Source organism: Aquarana catesbeiana, linkage group LG02 (genome assembly GCF_042186555.1).
Source record: "Aquarana catesbeiana isolate 2022-GZ linkage group LG02, ASM4218655v1, whole genome shotgun sequence".
Taxonomy (NCBI): Eukaryota; Metazoa; Chordata; class Amphibia; order Anura; family Ranidae; genus Aquarana; species Aquarana catesbeiana.
The window spans coordinates 341,858,954-341,875,717 of NC_133325.1; the positions used below are offsets into that span (position 1 = coordinate 341,858,954).

Below are 16,764 nucleotides of genomic sequence, written 5' to 3' on the forward strand. Positions count from 1 at the left end.
TATTGTAATATATAATATTTGTAATATTCGAATTTTCTAAGATACTGAATTTTGGGTTTTCACTAGCTGTAAGCCATAATAATCAAAAAAAAAAAAAAAAAGAAATTCTTGAACTATATTACTCTGCATGTAACACATTTATATAAAATATGAGTTTCACTTTTAAATTGAATTACTGAAATAGATTAACTTTTTGATGATATTCTAATTTTTTGAGATGCACCTTTAATATATTTATAACTAAAATAAAATGTTGTAGTTTTAAAACGAAAGGGTAATTGTAAAAGCCCCTGTATTTTCTTTTCTTTTTGTGTCTGGTTTGATAGATTTGTATTGAACCATGATAATGACCCCAAACACACCTCCAAGACCACCACTGTCTTGCTAAAGAAGCTGAGGGTAAAGGTGATGTACTGGACAAGCATGTCTCCTAAACCCTATTGAGCATCTGTGGGGCATCCTCGAATGGAAGGTGGAGGATCGCAAGGTCTCTAACATCCACCAGCTCCGTGATGTTGTCATGGAGGAGTGGAAGAGGACTCCAGTGGAAACTTGTAAAGGTCTGGTGAACTCAATGCCTAAGAGGGTTAAGGCAGTGCTGGAAAATAATGGTGGCCACACAAAATATTAACACTTTGGGCCTAATTTGGACATTTTCACTTAGGGGTGTACTCACTTTTGTTGCCAGCGGTTTAGACATTAATGGTTGTGTGTTGAGTTATTTTGAGGGGACAGCAAATTTACACCGTTATACAAGCTGTACACTCACTACTTTACATTGTAGCAAAGTGTCATTTCTTCAGTGTTGTCACATGAAAAGATAGAATAAAATATTTACAAAAATGTGAGGGGTGTACTCACTTTTGTCAGATACTGTATATATATATATATATATATATATATATATATATATATATATATATATATATATATATATATATATATATATATTACGGAATAATATAAAACGGGTTATGAAAGCTGCACAATCTTTCAGCATCTTTACATCAATGTCTCTGTGACTTAATCTGTGTAACATATGGCTGCATAGCATAGTCTCTATAAGGCCTCATTCACATGGGCACCGTAAATTTAGCCACGTTAAAGACGTTCTTATCTGTTGCTTCATCCATCTTCATCCGTCTTTCGTTCTGTTAATCTCCTTTTCATCTGTCTTCCGTTCCGTTAACATCCATTGCTTCATCCGTTAATTTACCCGTTTACAACCGTTTTTGCATTTGTTTTGATCCGTTTGCAGCAGTTTATGTGGCTTTGACATTACCCAGAAAGCATAGCTTCTCCCATGCTGCATTGCAGTTTTCAGTGAGTGACTTGTCCTTGCTGTGTCCTTCCTTTGTCCATGTCCTTGCAGAGTACGTGCAAGGAGATCCTATATTGCCATGCGGGAACAATTTGCAGACTACTTTCTATCTCTACCAGGAGATGTTCCATGGCAATATCAATATATGTAATGCAGTGCAAATTTCAATAATTGTACAAATATGTCCTAAGATGCCATATCAAATTTACTTGTGTTTGCTTTTTTTGGTTATTTCATTGTGTTTTGACAGCATAAAAAGACACAAAAGCACATGATATGTTCAAAACAGTTTTAGTTTTATTATTCTGCATAACCCGTTTAAAATAAGAGTTTTTTCACTTTACTTTTTTTCTTTTTATTTGTCAAAGTTTTAACAAAGCATAAAATATGCAAACTTTCTAAAAAGTCATAATTTAACATAAAAACCAGGTTACAAATCCTGATAAAAAGAGGTGGCGGATGGGGAATATGAAGTAATAGGTTGGGAAGAAGAACCAGAGCTGGTTTGGCTTATTGCAGTTATTGCGGATCTGCGGCATTTGAGCTAGTGTTTACACTCAGAGGATATGTTCCCTGTGAGGAATGAGCAGGAGAGGAACTTGCATAAGAAGGCCTCTGGGCATTGTGCATTGAGCTGTATGAATGCAAAGGGGTCTGTGGATAGGGTGGTAGATATAGTTGGGCCCAAAGGCATGGGGCCACGAATACGAATATTGGCAGTATGACCTCTGAGGGGGTTCATACTGGCTAATAGTGGGCAATGGCATTCCTGACACGGCAGCTCTAATTCATCCCCCCCACATAATTAAATATTTATCTCCACCTGCCTCTCTGCTGGTGCTTTTTGAAGCGTATGATAAATTGTCCTCAGGAAGGACACATTTGCGTTATTTGGATCACAGAATGGGTATTACTCTCCTGTCTTTTAAAAGAGGGCATCTTGTCCATGAAGGACTTCATGGCTTTGTCCATCTTAGGATTTTCAGGGTTTTTGACACGCGATCGTGATGTTGTTTGCCTGTCAGGACTAACCTGTAGAGAATAATATGCCGATTGAGAAATGCAATAATGCCTTGCTGTACATCTGATAAAGCTTAGTAATCAATAGTAGTTACATGTACGGATCTTTAAGAAGAGCTTGGACGTGCACTCTGATGTGCTGTCTCATCCACACACTGGGACTGGCCTTCTCCCTCTTGTGCGGCTTGCTCACCTTCCTGCACTTCTTCTGTCTCATTATCTTCAGTGTTCTCCTCAGACTCTGAGATAAATAAAATAAAAAGGAGGAACATTTGTTCACAAAACCTTACTATACGGAGACCTATTTTTTTCACTTTCTAGATGGAACATCCAAACATCACTTACAGTCTGGCGTCCATGACTTTTCTTAGGAAGGACAACATTTCGAAGAAGACTGATTTTTTTTTTTTCTTTTTGGTAGCTCCGGAACCACTTGCACACTCTGTCTCATCATTCAAATCTCTTCGAAAACGGTCTCTGAGAGAACGCCACCTTCTGTTAAATTCGAATTCTGAAAACAAACATTGAGAAAAATTTTGAGTAAAGATTTAGATTTTGAGTAAAGTGGCTAAGAAAAAAACCTATAACCAATAGTCTGTGGAGGATCCAGCATGCCCTTGCCTATTCACAACATTAAACATCATGTGTACAGAATGCTGTCAACATATTCAGATGAACAGCAATATTTTTATGCTTAGGTCACCACAAATTCAGCGTGCAAGAAGGACAGTAATAGACACAGAAATTATGCCCTTCTGGGACAAGGTGCACACTTCAGAGAGGCCAGAAAGGATGTGCACCGACCTCAAATTCACATGCACTACTACAAACGGTAAATAGCAATATATACAAAGCAGAGTGACACATGATTTGGCTCTGCTGCAGCGAGAGACTGAATTCCACCTGCTGCAGTGAGAGACTGAACAGCAGTGGCGGCTGGTGCTTAACATTTTTGGGGGGGGCGCAAACAAATTAAAAAGTTCTAAAAAAAAACCATCAATTGCAGCCTCACTGTGCCATCAAACGCAGCCACTGTGCCATCAAACGCAGCCACTGTGCCATCAAACGCAGCCACTGTGCCATCAAACGCAGCCACTGTGCCATCAAACGCAGCCACTGTGCCATCAAACGCTGCCACTGTGCCATCAAACGCTGCCACTGTGCCATCAAACGCTGCCACTGTGCCATCAAACGCTGCCACTGTTGCCACTGTGCCATCCAATGCTGCCACTGTGCCATCCAATGCTGCCACTGTGCCATCCAATGCTGCCACTGTGCCATCCAATGCTGCCACTGTGATCCCCCCCACCCCCGCCTACTCGCCATCTACCCGGCACTTACCCTGTTTTGGTGGGGCAGCGTGTGACGGCGAGCGGTGTCTTCCATGCGTCTTCTCCCCTCTATGCATCATCTCCCCTCCATGTGTCTTCTCCTGTCCTCCTCTTCTCCTGTCTTCTCCTATGATTGGACACCTGATAGGCGTCCAATCACAGCGCCTGACGTTTCAGCCAATCAGGCGACCGGTAACAGGCACGGCAACCTGACTGGCTGAGAGGCGGGTCAATGTTAGCAAAGCGAATTCCTTCGGCTTTGCTAACATTGAGCTGAGTGACAAGGAACGCACAGTATTACACCCGCTTCTCACTTTTTGGACGCCTATTAGAGCCTACGGCTCTAATCAGGTGCTTCCAATAACACCCCCACCGCTGTAATTCAGGTGCCCGGTGACCGAAAAGGGGCCGGACACCTGAATAGGGGGTGTCAGCAGCGACCATAGATAGTCATGCAATGCATGACTCTATGGTGATTAGAAAGTGACAGGAGAGGGGAGGCGGCACTCCCGTGCCCTTTATGGACACACCGCCACTGCACAGTACATTACTCACATGTTTCCATAATCTCACGATTCCATAAAAGCACTGACAGGACAGCATGCTGCAGTTGGGCAACACTTACCACGTTGCTCACGCTGTTTGCGAGTAATGGTGGACCAATTTGGTGTCACAAGCTTAGAGATTTCATTCCATAGTTGCTATGTTGCCACTCTGTTACTGTGGTCCCGACATGTTGAGTCCCACAAGTCTGGCCTTTAATGCACCAGGTTTTTTAGTTGCTCCTGGGAGACATCCCTGGCCATGTTTCTCCTTGGGGATGTACTTTCAATGTACTTTCTATTGTCCAACTACTGCCTGGGTCATAGGTTGAGTTCACATATAAACAAAAAAAAAATGTATTTCTTCAAAACAGATCTTAACTGATCGGACGTTAATGGACATTGTCCGTTAACGTCAGTTAATATCTGTTTTCACAGATCTTGACGTAGCATTGTACGTTAAAAAAAAAAACAGATAAGATCAGAAGCAGAGGTTAACGGATGGTAAGATGGTCATCTGTTTGCCCATAGGAATGCATTGTCGTCCGTTGACGGATGGATGAAAAGTGGATAGATGGTCTGATCGTGTGAAAGGGGCCTAAGACTCTATATAGAAACATAGAGAGTCTGCTGAAAATCATGACTAGTGTATTCCAGATGTACCCACCTACTACCTCTTATCGCTATACCATTTTACTCTGACCCCTTTTACTTCTTATCTTAATTAACGAGACCACACCAACTTGCTGGAGTATAAACTGGCCACAACAGCCTTTTTATTAAACAAAATGAATAAATAACTCCAATAACTTAAAGTATAAAATACCATATAACTTCAGTGCAAACGACATATTATTAACCGCAATCTGTTGGTCAATGGCAGAGCTACCCCCTTTTACCACATATCAAAACAATACACTGCGGGAACCATTTCCAACTTGATAGGCCTCCAGCTGTGCCGCTCGGAGACAACCCCTTGCCCGCAGTGTAAACATACCGGTATTCCCATTTCGGGAATACACCGGAGGGGCCATACTATCGATGACCCCCCACCCCTTTTACCACATTTGTTTACTGCTACCGCCACCGACCAACAGAAACAACACAGCCAACCCCCCAGCTGTCATGACGACCTCTTCTTCCGAACCTGAAAAATAAACACACACGTTAACCACACTAAAACAGACCTAAAAAGGGAGGGAGGGTGGGAAAATCTGCCTCCTCGTGTCTTTCCTCGATCCACTGACCCAGAGCAAAACTCCGCCCCTCCTTTTGTATGGCCGCTCCCCTCAAGTTTCCTGCTGCCTCCGCCCCCCACCAAAACACAACCCAGGTTAACCCTGTGTGTCACTAGACACACTGTCATGCCCGGCCCTGCACTATTCTTTTCCTTCTTTGACGTTCCGGGCCTCACTTGACTAGTGTATTCCAGATGTACCCACCTACTACCTCTTATCGCTATACCATTTTACTCTGACCCCTTTTACTTCTTATCTTAATTAACGAGACCACACCAACTTGCTGGAGTATAAACTGGCCACAACAGCCTTTTTATTAAACAAAATGAATAAATAACTCCAATAACTTAAAGTATAAAATACCATATAACTTCAGTGCAAACGACATATTATTAACCGCAATCTGTTGGTCAATGGCAGAGCTACCCCCTTTTACCACATATCAAAACAATACACTGCGGGAACCATTTCCAACTTGATAGGCCTCCAGCTGTGCCGCTCGGAGACAACCCCTTGCCCGCAGTGTAAACATACCGGTATTCCCATTTCGGGAATACACCGGAGGGGCCATACTATCGATGACCCCCCACCCCTTTTACCACATTTGTTTACTGCTACCGCCACCGACCAACAGAAACAACACAGCCACAGCCCGAAAGGATGAAACCTTATCCTTAAGGGCCCCTCCACACCCTCAACGCCCTTTGGATTCCATCCTGCAACCCCATGGTCCACAAATCTATCCCCACATCCGTGAGGTGAACACCATCCCTGCGTAAATAAAGGCCAACATTAATCTCCAGCTCTCTATGCCTTATCACCATACCCCCCTGTTGCACCAAAAACCTCCCCACTACCTTGTTAACGCGTATTCGTGCTTTGTTAAGCCGTGCAACAGATCTTGCCATCCGCCAGGTGGTTCGAGCCACCATGTCGGACCATAACAGAAGTGTATTAGGAAAAATCGTGCGGATATATAACAAATCCGACTTAACATCTGCCATTAATGCTCTGACCGTACGTACCCCTAGATCATTTCCTCCTGCGTGAATGACCAACACATCTGGTGGTCTGTCTAACCACGCATAACGTTCTACTTCTGGAACAACTCTACTCCACATCATACCCGGTCTCCCCAGCCACCTGATATAAGCCTCTCTCCTTGATATTCCCAGCTGCCGCCCATCGGGTCTCGCATCACCTCTCCGGGCCCCCCAACACACGTAAGAGTGCCCAAGAATCCAAACAAGGCGTGGAGCACCTCCTTCTGAAATGAAAAGATCACAAACCAAGGCATCGTTATTTATAATGAACTTGACAAGAACCCCCACTTACCCGGACTTTCTCTTTTTATATTATTTTATTTTTTTTTTTTTTTTTTTTTTTTATTCTACAATCAGCTGAGGTCGTATGTAGGTGCGGAACCTTCTCGATTCCCATCTACCGATCCTCCTCACGGCTGCCTCATCCAACCCACATCTGGCAGCTTCGGTAGCCGCCCCAATGCGGAAGGAGTGTGAAGCGTAAGCCTTCCCATCCAAACCCAACTTCATCAAACATTTTCTAAATACTGCTACAAATTGAAACCTAGATAAATAGGACCCGTCCTCATGACGCAAAAATGGTCCCCCACCCGTCGGCCTCACTCGTGCCAATTCCTCGACCGCCCTTACCGGGCATACCGTGGATCCAGGCAGAGCGAACAACCATACGTCTACTCCCTTCCCCGACTGATCAGTCTTTGACCTCCGCAATCGCAAACACACTTTATCCCTGTGTGACCTAACGTCCTTTGCGAAAATGCCACCCGCAGTCCCCCGTGTCGGGCTAACCAATTCCCCAATCCTGAACGCTCCAAAAAACGCTAATGAAAAAGCTGCTGTAAACAGCAAACGTTCATAACTAGAAGAACATATTGACCCTAACTGCCCGCAAATGGACATCAGGTTTTCAAAAGTGACGGGCCTTCTTGTATCTTTTCCTTTTTTCCTTTTTTGTACCCCTTGAGGGCTTGCCTAACCCAAAAATCCTTCGTCCAGTCCTCCCTCCTTTGTAACTTGAAAAGAAATGACAAAGCCGCCATCTTCTTTTCAATAGACGAAACCGCAACCCCGTTTTCTATATGTCTGGACGCAAAATACAAGACCAGTAGTCTCACCTCGGACCCATCCTTCTCCACCCCAGCTTCTTGTATTAGATCTGCCCATTCTCTCCATACCTTCACATATGCCATCCAAGTTGAATTACTCACTGATTGCTGGATCCATCCTGCGGCGACTCCAATGCCAGCTCCCAAATCCACTCCGGGCAAGGAATCCCTTCCTTCTCTGCCGCAGGAGCTAGTTCCCTGAACTTGTCCCACTGAAAGCGAGACAGCGAATCAGCCAATGAGTTGTCAATTCCCGGTATGTGTACAGCATATATAAAGATATTCAATTGCAAGCACCGTAATACCAACTGTCGCATCAGCCTAATGACGGGTTGGGAAGACGCTGACATGCGATTGACCACCTCCACAACCCCCATATTATCGCAATTAAGCCTCAACTTTAAATTCTGGCAGGACCGCCCCCATAACTCAATAGCCAGCACCACTGGAAACAGTTCCAACAGTACCAGGTTACGAAGAAGCCCTGCCTTCCCCCATGATTGTGGCCAAGGTTCGGCGCTCCATTGCCCCTGAAAATATGCTCCGTAACCCGTAGAACCCGCCGCATCCGTAACTAGCTCCACGTCAAAGTTACTTACCGGACCTGACATCCACACTGCTCTTCCGTTATACACTGACAGAAATTGATACCATACCTTCAGGTCCTCACGATGCTCCCGAGTCAACCTGATAAAATGTGTAGAGGCTTTAACTCCCGCCGTGGCTGCGGACAGCCTTCTACAAAACACCCTACCCATAGGTATGATCCTACAAGCAAAATTTAGCTTACCTAGCAATGACTGCAGGGTCCGCAATTGCACCTTCCGCATGCCATGCATCTCCCGGATCTCCTTCTGCAAATCCACTAATTTTTCTTGCGGTAACCTGCATTCCATTTGTATCGTGTCGATAACGATACCCAGGAAACTAATCTCAGTTGTCGGGCCTTCTGTTTTCTCAGCTGCCAATGGCACACCGAACCTTTCCGCAATGTGCTGCAACGTGGACAATAAAATCGCACACACACTGGAGGAAGGAGGACCTATACAAAGGAAGTCATCCAAGTAATGGATAACCGAGTCCAGCCCTGACACATCCCTAATCACCCACTCCAAAAAGGAACTAAATGCTTCGAACATGGCGCAAGAAATGGAGCAACCCATGGGCAAACATTTATCGACATAAAACTGTTCTTGCCAATGGCAACCCAGCAGCCTAAAGCTGTCCGGATGCACTGGGAGAAGCCGAAACGCCGCTTCTATGTCGGATTTTGCCATCAGTGCCCCCTTTCCGTACCTCCTAACCCACCGCACCGCTGCATCGAATGAAGTATAGGATACAGCGCAGGCATCAGGGTCGATGAAGTCATTGACCGAGCCCCCTCTTGGAAAGGATAAATGCTGAATTAACCGAAACTTATTAGGTTCTTTTTTGGGGACCACCCCCAGTGGGGACACGACTAAATCCGGTAGTGGCTTCTCCTTGAATGGCCCTACCATGCGGCCTAACGCCACTTCTTTTGCCAATTTTTCGCCCACCACCCCCGAGTGTTGCCATGCTGATTTTAAATTCCTTGCCATGGGGGGAACCGCCTCCAATGTGCATGGTATTTTGAACCCCTCCCTAAAACCTGCAGTGATTAGCGATGCCGCTTCCTTATCCGGATACTTACTTAGGAAAGGCAGCATCCTTTCCACCTTCACCGGCGTCATCCCTCTTGTTAGCAGGCTCCCCGGTACGTTTCCCTTTTTTGAAGCATCTGGCAAATGTGTGGGCTCCCCCGCACCCTGAGCATTCGTGCTTGAATTTGCACGAACCCCCAAACTTACAGTTGCCTTCGTTGTATTGCCAACACACTCCCCATTTTTTACCGGCCGGTAGTCCTGGGGAGTGTGTACCCCCGGCCCCCCCTTGAAAAAACTGAGGCGAGGCCTTGGCCGAGGACATCAGTCTCATCCACAGACTAATGTCCTTATGGTCCCAACGCAGGGCCGGACGAACCGCTCTGCGTTGCCGGAACTGCTCGTCATAGCGCAGCCAAGCCGTTCCCCCATAAACTCTGTGAGCCTCTCCGATAGCATCCATATAACAAAACAACCCTGAACAATGTTCAGGATTCTTTTCGCCAATGACGCTGGCCATGATAGCGAACGCTTGTAACCAGTTAACAAACGTCCTTGGAATCAACCTGTATCTCCTCTTCTCCTCCTCTTCCCTCTTGGAGTCATCGGGCCTAACCCTGTCCAAGTTAAACTTTTCCAACGGCAACAAGGAAAAGATTTCCACATATTCCCCTTTTTGAATTTTTTCCCGCACCTCCTGTTTCAGATGCGCACCCAGCGGGCCCTCAAAACAGACGTATACCTCGCATTTCGCTGCGTCCGCGATCCTGACAATGTCCGTTCTACCCAGAGCCTCCGCTGCCCCTCTTTCCCCCATCCTTTCCTTACTGACCCCCGATTCCAGGGTCTTGTCAGCAGACGCCCCTGAAGTGACTTCTACCTCCCCCCCCGCGGACACACCCCCGCCAGTCCCTTGCGCTCCTTGCGATGCTGAACTCGTGGTCGCCTGAGGAGGTTGTTCCCCAAAGCGCCCCACTAGTGCCCTCAGGCCCTCCAACAGCTCCTGAAGTTGTCCCCCTGACCCCGAACTGGCGGATCCTGGTCCCGCCAATTGGTGGTCCTGGCCCTGTCCCTGCAAATGTGGCGGGTAGGCGGCTACCCCTGCCGTACCCGAGGTAGCCATGGCCCATATACTTTGTAACTCATTGGTGACAGAAAAATTATTACTGGACTTACCGGGCCGACCCGGAGACCTCCCGACAGCCGCTGATCTGGTTTCCACCGCCGTATCTTGTGGGCGTGTCTCCACCTCACCTTCTTCTGACTCCTCATCATCCGACGGGTCCCCTTGAGATGGGCTTGCCGGCGTAGTGAGCCCCCCAGGCGCGTCTCTCCTGGAGGCCGTGTGTCCCCGCTGGGACCCGATCTGTCCGACCTCCGAAGCCCCGCCTCCCGACTGGAGTCCGCGCTGCCCTGGAGTGACTGACACCCGTCCGGCCTGATCAATCTTCTGGCCATCCCTCTGCAGCTCTCTCCCAACGCCAGGTGACCGATGCCCACCTGCGGTGCCGGTCCGACTTCTAGTTACGGCCCTGGACGCCGCTGCAGCTGTCCTCTCCCTTCTGTCCTCCCCCCTCGGCTCGTGCTGAGCTGCTGGGGGGTTCGCTCGCTCTCGCCTAGGCCCTGTAATTGTGCCACCGGCGCCATGTTGCCTCGTAGCCCCGCCCACCGCGCCGTGGTCCCGGCGTGTGTTCCGCCCGGTCCCAGCAGCGGCCGTCGGGTGACTCCTCTTGGCCGGTGGGGCTGACTGTTCTCCCCTAGGGCTTCGTGCCTGGCGACCCGATCGGCCACCGGGTCCCGGCGAATAACGCGCCGGAGGCCGCGACCTCCGCGCACGCGCAGTCCCCTCACCTGCCTCCGCCGAACCGCCAGCCTCAGTATCGATGATCCCCGCCACCTGGCTATGGAGCCACTCCGGTCCCCTGGACGCCGCTGCCTGCCGCAAACGAGCCAGGATCAGATCAATGTCGGCCATAGCTGTAGAGGAGCAGAGAAAATCTGCCTCCTCGTGTCTTTCCTCGATCCACTGACCCAGAGCAAAACTCCGCCCCTCCTTTTGTATGGCCGCTCCCCTCAAGTTTCCTGCTGCCTCCGCCCCCCACCAAAACACAACCCAGGTTAACCCTGTGTGTCACTAGACACACTGTCATGCCCGGCCCTGCACTATTCTTTTCCTTCTTTGACGTTCCGGGCCTCACTCTACTTTAGTAAAACATTTCAGAACAAATCTATCTATATAAACAGCATCTCCCTCAGGGAAGTCCATTGTAGTTTTGGTAACACAAGTGAATAGCTGGAGGAATCCCAGGCCTGAGGACACGGGAGGGCCACCGTACTGGAAGTAGAGTCCTCTGTTAGCGACTGAGGAAATGTTCCCTCCAGTAGCTGGGTATGCTGGAGAAGATGTGTACTATTAGGCTGGGTTCACACATATGCAATGTGGGAACCAGCGTGATTCCTGTGTGGGTTCCCATATCGCATGTCGCTCGAAAGCAGTTCACACTGCTCTGCGAACTGGAACTGACGTGGGTGTCAATAGAAGGTTAATGACACCCCTAGATCGGTTTGCAGATTGCAGTGCAAACTGTCAAATGGTACAGGAATCGGATCCAGTGCAGACCAAAAAAAGGGCCCTATACAATTTTGGTGAGAAATGTGATCTGCCTTAGCCTAGGTTAACATTGATGCGGGTTAGAAAGTGTGCGAGTTCAGTTCAGTTCTAACCCGGCAATGCAGTCCGACTTTGGGGGCGATTTGACAGACATCTGTGCGGGTTCCTGCACAGATGTCTATACAAATCACCTCCTGAAGTTGCCAAAAGTAGTACAGGAACTACTTTTGGGAATTGGTGCGGTGCTGCAAAGTTGGTGGCACACACCGATTAGGGCGGTGCAATAGCCGCTGCTTTCGCATGCAATTTGACATGTGAAATCGCATGCCAAATCGTACCAATATGAACCTAGGGTCCGACTCTGGCCCACCTGCCCACATGCCTGTTCTGACAATAGGGGCCTCTTGCCTGACTTGCACAGCTTCCTCAGGCTCATCAGGTGTGGCCTCAGCTACTGAGAGAGGGATGCAAAGAAGCTTATCTTCCCTGAGTATGTCCAGGTGTTGCCTCTAAACTCCCCCACTATGCAAAGCATTGCAGCTGCAACATGTGAACAGGCTCCTGAAACTGTTTTTCACACTTTAGGTGGGTGGCTGGGCTTAGCTTATTTTGCTGCCCCAACACTGCCAACCCCCCCACCTCACCACGGCCACCTGTTTGTAAGAGGCAAATTACAATCACACTCATAAGTTTCAACCTATTTTGATTGACTGGCTATTGAACCGACAAGATTGAAAGGTGTTGCTTGAAACCAAGCAATCTGCCGTCCATGAACTAGAGCACCCACCTCAATTTGATCGATCTAACAAGAGTATAAATTGACAGCTTCAGTACTTAAACCAATGGCAATTGTGTTGTAAGATGTTGGATTTTTCTGCCAGCTTCGATTGAGGCAACGTTGATCCCATCTCCATGCAGTTGATTAAAACTACTAATTTAGATATTTTTCTTGTGAATTTGATTCCAGTTTAATCCAAGGCAGCTGAAGTTGCCAGAAAGTTGGCATGTGTATGGCTAGTTTTAAGGCCCATACACACGATAAGAAAATTGGTGCGATGAACAATCGGCCGATTATCTGAGGTTAGTATAGTGCTTTCAACAGTCAATTCTGACTTTTTGGATGACAAAAAAAAGTGCATGCTTTAACATTTTTATAGTACGTGAACACAACGTCCGATTTTCATTTTAATTAGTACAGTTTTCATCCAAAAAAAAAAAATCGTAAGAGCGAGACTATGCATGCTTGGAAACAAAAGAATACATTACAAAACAATTCAATACATTACATCACTTCCGAAGTTGTATTCTGTTGTTCGTAAGTTGAGGAACCTCTTCACTTTTGATATGAGACTAGCATGCAACAAAAAAATGACTATTCGTCTGATAATCTGATCCTGTGTATCAGGCTTAAAAGAGAAGCGTGTTTTTTTTAAATTTCCTATTCATGCTTACCTATGTGGATGCAGCATCAGACCGATACTGCAGCTGTCCCCCGCCGCCTCTGCACTGAGAACTGAGCCACCGAACATCGCCGATGGCTCGGTTTTTACAGATCCCCGAGAGGAGAGCTGCTGACTGTCAGTGAGCGTCTCTCCTCTCTGCTTCTCCACGCTCATTAGAGCGCTGAGCTGTGGAGGGGCAGGGAGCGGCCATATCAGCTTCTCATCGGCTCACTGAGACTGCCATCAATCAAGGCAGCTGGCGGATACAGACTTGAGAAGTTGGGATGAGGCGCTGCCTCGACTGATGGCAGTGATGTCAGTGGAGAGTGGACTTCAGACCGTTCTCTGCTGAAAACGGGTCACAGGAGTGCAAAACTAATTGCACTCCTGTGACCCAGAGGAAAAGCCCAGCCTCAGGCTGGGCTTCTCCTTTTAAGGGTGAGTTACCAACAGTCAGAGCTAAAACCACTTTATTCATGTGTTTTAAAAATCTAAAACAAGGCTAAATTATTTTAGGCAGTATACTGTCTTTTTGCATGCTGACAAGCAAGTGGTTTTATCTAAATTTGTCTTTATATCAGGTTTTGTACATCATTGTATAGTAGCCCTCTGGGTGATGGAAGACCAGCATTAGGAACCAATCAAGCAGGGAACTCTATATTAACCTGTGCACTGCAAGCCAGCCCTGATGATCAATATTGTGTTTGGCTTCCATGTGCTACTTGCTGTGTGTTCTATGTCTGATTCCAGTTACCGATCTTGGCTTGATCTTGACTATCCTTACCTGCTATCCTTACCCCGACCTTTGGCTATCTCCTGACTATTCTTTGTTGTCGCAGTCTGATGCTTGCTCTCTACCTCCCTGTAGTCTACCGTGAGCGTGAGCTGGGAGGCCCTAGGGGTCGCGACCTGGAGCCAGACTGCAGCTAAATCCATCCCCACCACTAGGGGCCTCTGGTGAACACCCGCTGGCTCTTAGATTCCGTGCCCTGGGAAATGTCATGCTCTAGCTCCCAGTGTCATCCTTTGTAAGTACTACAGAGTACCTGCTCTCCTGTATCACCTGGAGCTCCATCCGCAGCAGTCAGCCATAGGGTCCACTACCTTGCGGTGCACTCCAGACCCCAACGGGGTGCATCTGTCACCTGGACTCAGGTGACCTGATATTGCTATGGGGGCAGTCGAGTCACAGCTCCCTGTGTCCATTCAGACAGAGCCCCGCCCCCTCTCTCCCCTGATTGGCTAACTGACTTTGATCGACAGCCGTTGGAGCCAATGGCGCCGCTGCTGTGTCTCAGCCAATCAGGAAGAGAGTCCCAGACAGCTATGACACTCGTGGACATTGCTAGAGAAAGATGGGGCTCAGGCAAGTACTAGGGTGTGCTGGGGAGGCTGCTGCACACAGAAGGTTTTTTTTATCTTAACCACTTCAATACCTGGCACTTTCCCCCCTTCCTGCCCAGGACAATTTTCAGCTTTTAACACTGTCGCACTTTGAATGACAATTGCGCGGTCATGCAACACTGTACCCAAACTACATTTTTATCTTTTTTTTCCCACAAATAGAGCTTTCTTTTGGTGGCATTTGATCACCTCTGGGGTTTTTATTTTTTGCTAAACAAACTAAAGACCGAAATTTTTAAATTAAAAAAAAGTTTTTCTTTGTTTCTGTCATAAAATTTTCTTCTCTCCTTCACTGACGGCCACTGATGGACACTGATGAGGCGGCACTGATGAGTTGGCACTGATAAGGTGGCACTAATGGGCACTGATGAGGAGGCACTAATATGTAGAATTGATGGGCACTGATATGCAGCACTGATAGGCACTGATAGGGAGCACTGATGGGCACTGATAGGCAGCATTGGGCACTGACAGGTACTGACAGGAGGCACTGATGGGCACTGACTGGTGGCACTGATGGACACTAATAGATGGCACTGGTGGGCAGCACTGATGATGAGGTACTGCATACCTCCCAACTTTTTGAGATGGGAATGAGGGACACCTATCAGCAAAAGCATGCAGGCATAGGACACACCCATTGCCATGCCCCCTTAAAGGAGGTTTGTACAAAAAAAAACAAGATTGGTTAAACCCACAAGTGCTTTTTTTACTACTACTATTCCTTTATATTGGCTTTTGGAATTTACAAATGCAACAATTTAGAAATCAGATGAAAAAAACACTTTTTGATAGTTAAAAAGTGCATTTTATATACATCTAAATAGATCAGACCAAAATGAGGGACAAATGAGGAGGAATGAGGGACAGAGGGACATTGCTCCAAATCAGGGACAGTCCCTCGAAATCAGGGACAGTTGGGAGCTATGGGTACTGACAGGTGTTACTGGTGGGCACTGTGATGGGCACTGATTGGCACTTTGGGCACTGACAGGCGTTTCTGATGGGGCACTGACTGGCAGCTGATGGGTACTGATTGGCATTGCTTGTGGCAGATCTGATGGGGCTGTGCTGATTATCAGCACAGACCCCCCCTCTGACAGGGAGAGCAGCCGCTGTGATCAACTGTGATTGGTCCGTCAGACTCCTTACTACGATCGGAGATGCACTGTGTCAGAGTGACACACAGCACCACCGATCGCCACATACGTGCCCCCGCGGTCGTGCGCCGGCATGTTATCCTGCTGGATGTCATATGATGCTCAGTCAGGATAACTGAACCACCGCCCGGCTGTCATGCTGCTATACGCTAAGGCGGGAGGTGGTTAATGCATAGAATGCATTAAGATAAAAAACTTCTGCCTTTACAACTTAAGGATCAGTTTAAGAATTCATAAAATAGATAATTCATTTGCCTGGGATAATCTTCGATCTGCAGCAGATATTTGAAAAATGAGGATCAGTTCAGTATGGTTTGTTTCCTGATGAGGTTATACGGGCAAGAGGTAGAGGATCACAGAGATACAGTACATATCGCCTGTGTGTACTGAAGTTTAGCATTTTCTACACTTGACTCATCTTCTTTAATCTTAATAACCACAAATTCCCACAAATATTTCAGATATTTCATTAACAGTGGTGCAAATACACTCATGCGGTCTGTGGGCAGACAAGGCCTGGTGCAGGATTCCCCATTCTTCCCTCCTATCAGAAACTTCCTCTCTGGGCCTATGTTTTTCTAACGTGCGGTGCATTATCTACAAAGGCTTTTGTAGACACAAGTGTCATGGGTTGTTTTGATGACTCAGTTTGTTATATCAATTGATATTGTGAATATGCAGTTGGAATTGCTGCTGTGTATTTAATGTGGAAATTTTATTTAACAATGACATCAGTTGTATGGATTTCATAACTAATGGAACTTTTGTTTCATAGGCAAACGCAGGGACAAATTATTGCACAATAGTTATGAGATAAAAATGCATTAACTATATTTATTAGTTTGAAACTTAAATTAAATAATTTTCCTTTTGCTTTTGCCATAATGCCATAATACTATGATTCTCTACTGCAGCCATTCTCCA

At 46.9% G+C, this 16,764-nt stretch overlaps 1 long non-coding RNA gene across 1 annotated transcript in view; it reads right to left on the bottom strand.

Moving 5' to 3' along the window:
• Nucleotides 1–1,544: 1,544 nt before the first annotated feature.
• LOC141129906 (uncharacterized) overlaps nucleotides 1,545–16,764 on the bottom strand; it is an 83,726-nt gene continuing 68,506 nt past the window's right edge. The window contains exons 2-4 of the long non-coding RNA XR_012241901.1: nucleotides 2,687–2,852; nucleotides 2,437–2,582; nucleotides 1,545–2,353 (exon numbers count right to left, since the gene is read on the bottom strand). This is a non-coding gene — a long non-coding RNA (uncharacterized lncRNA). The remainder of the gene's footprint in view (nucleotides 2,354–2,436; nucleotides 2,583–2,686; nucleotides 2,853–16,764) is intronic.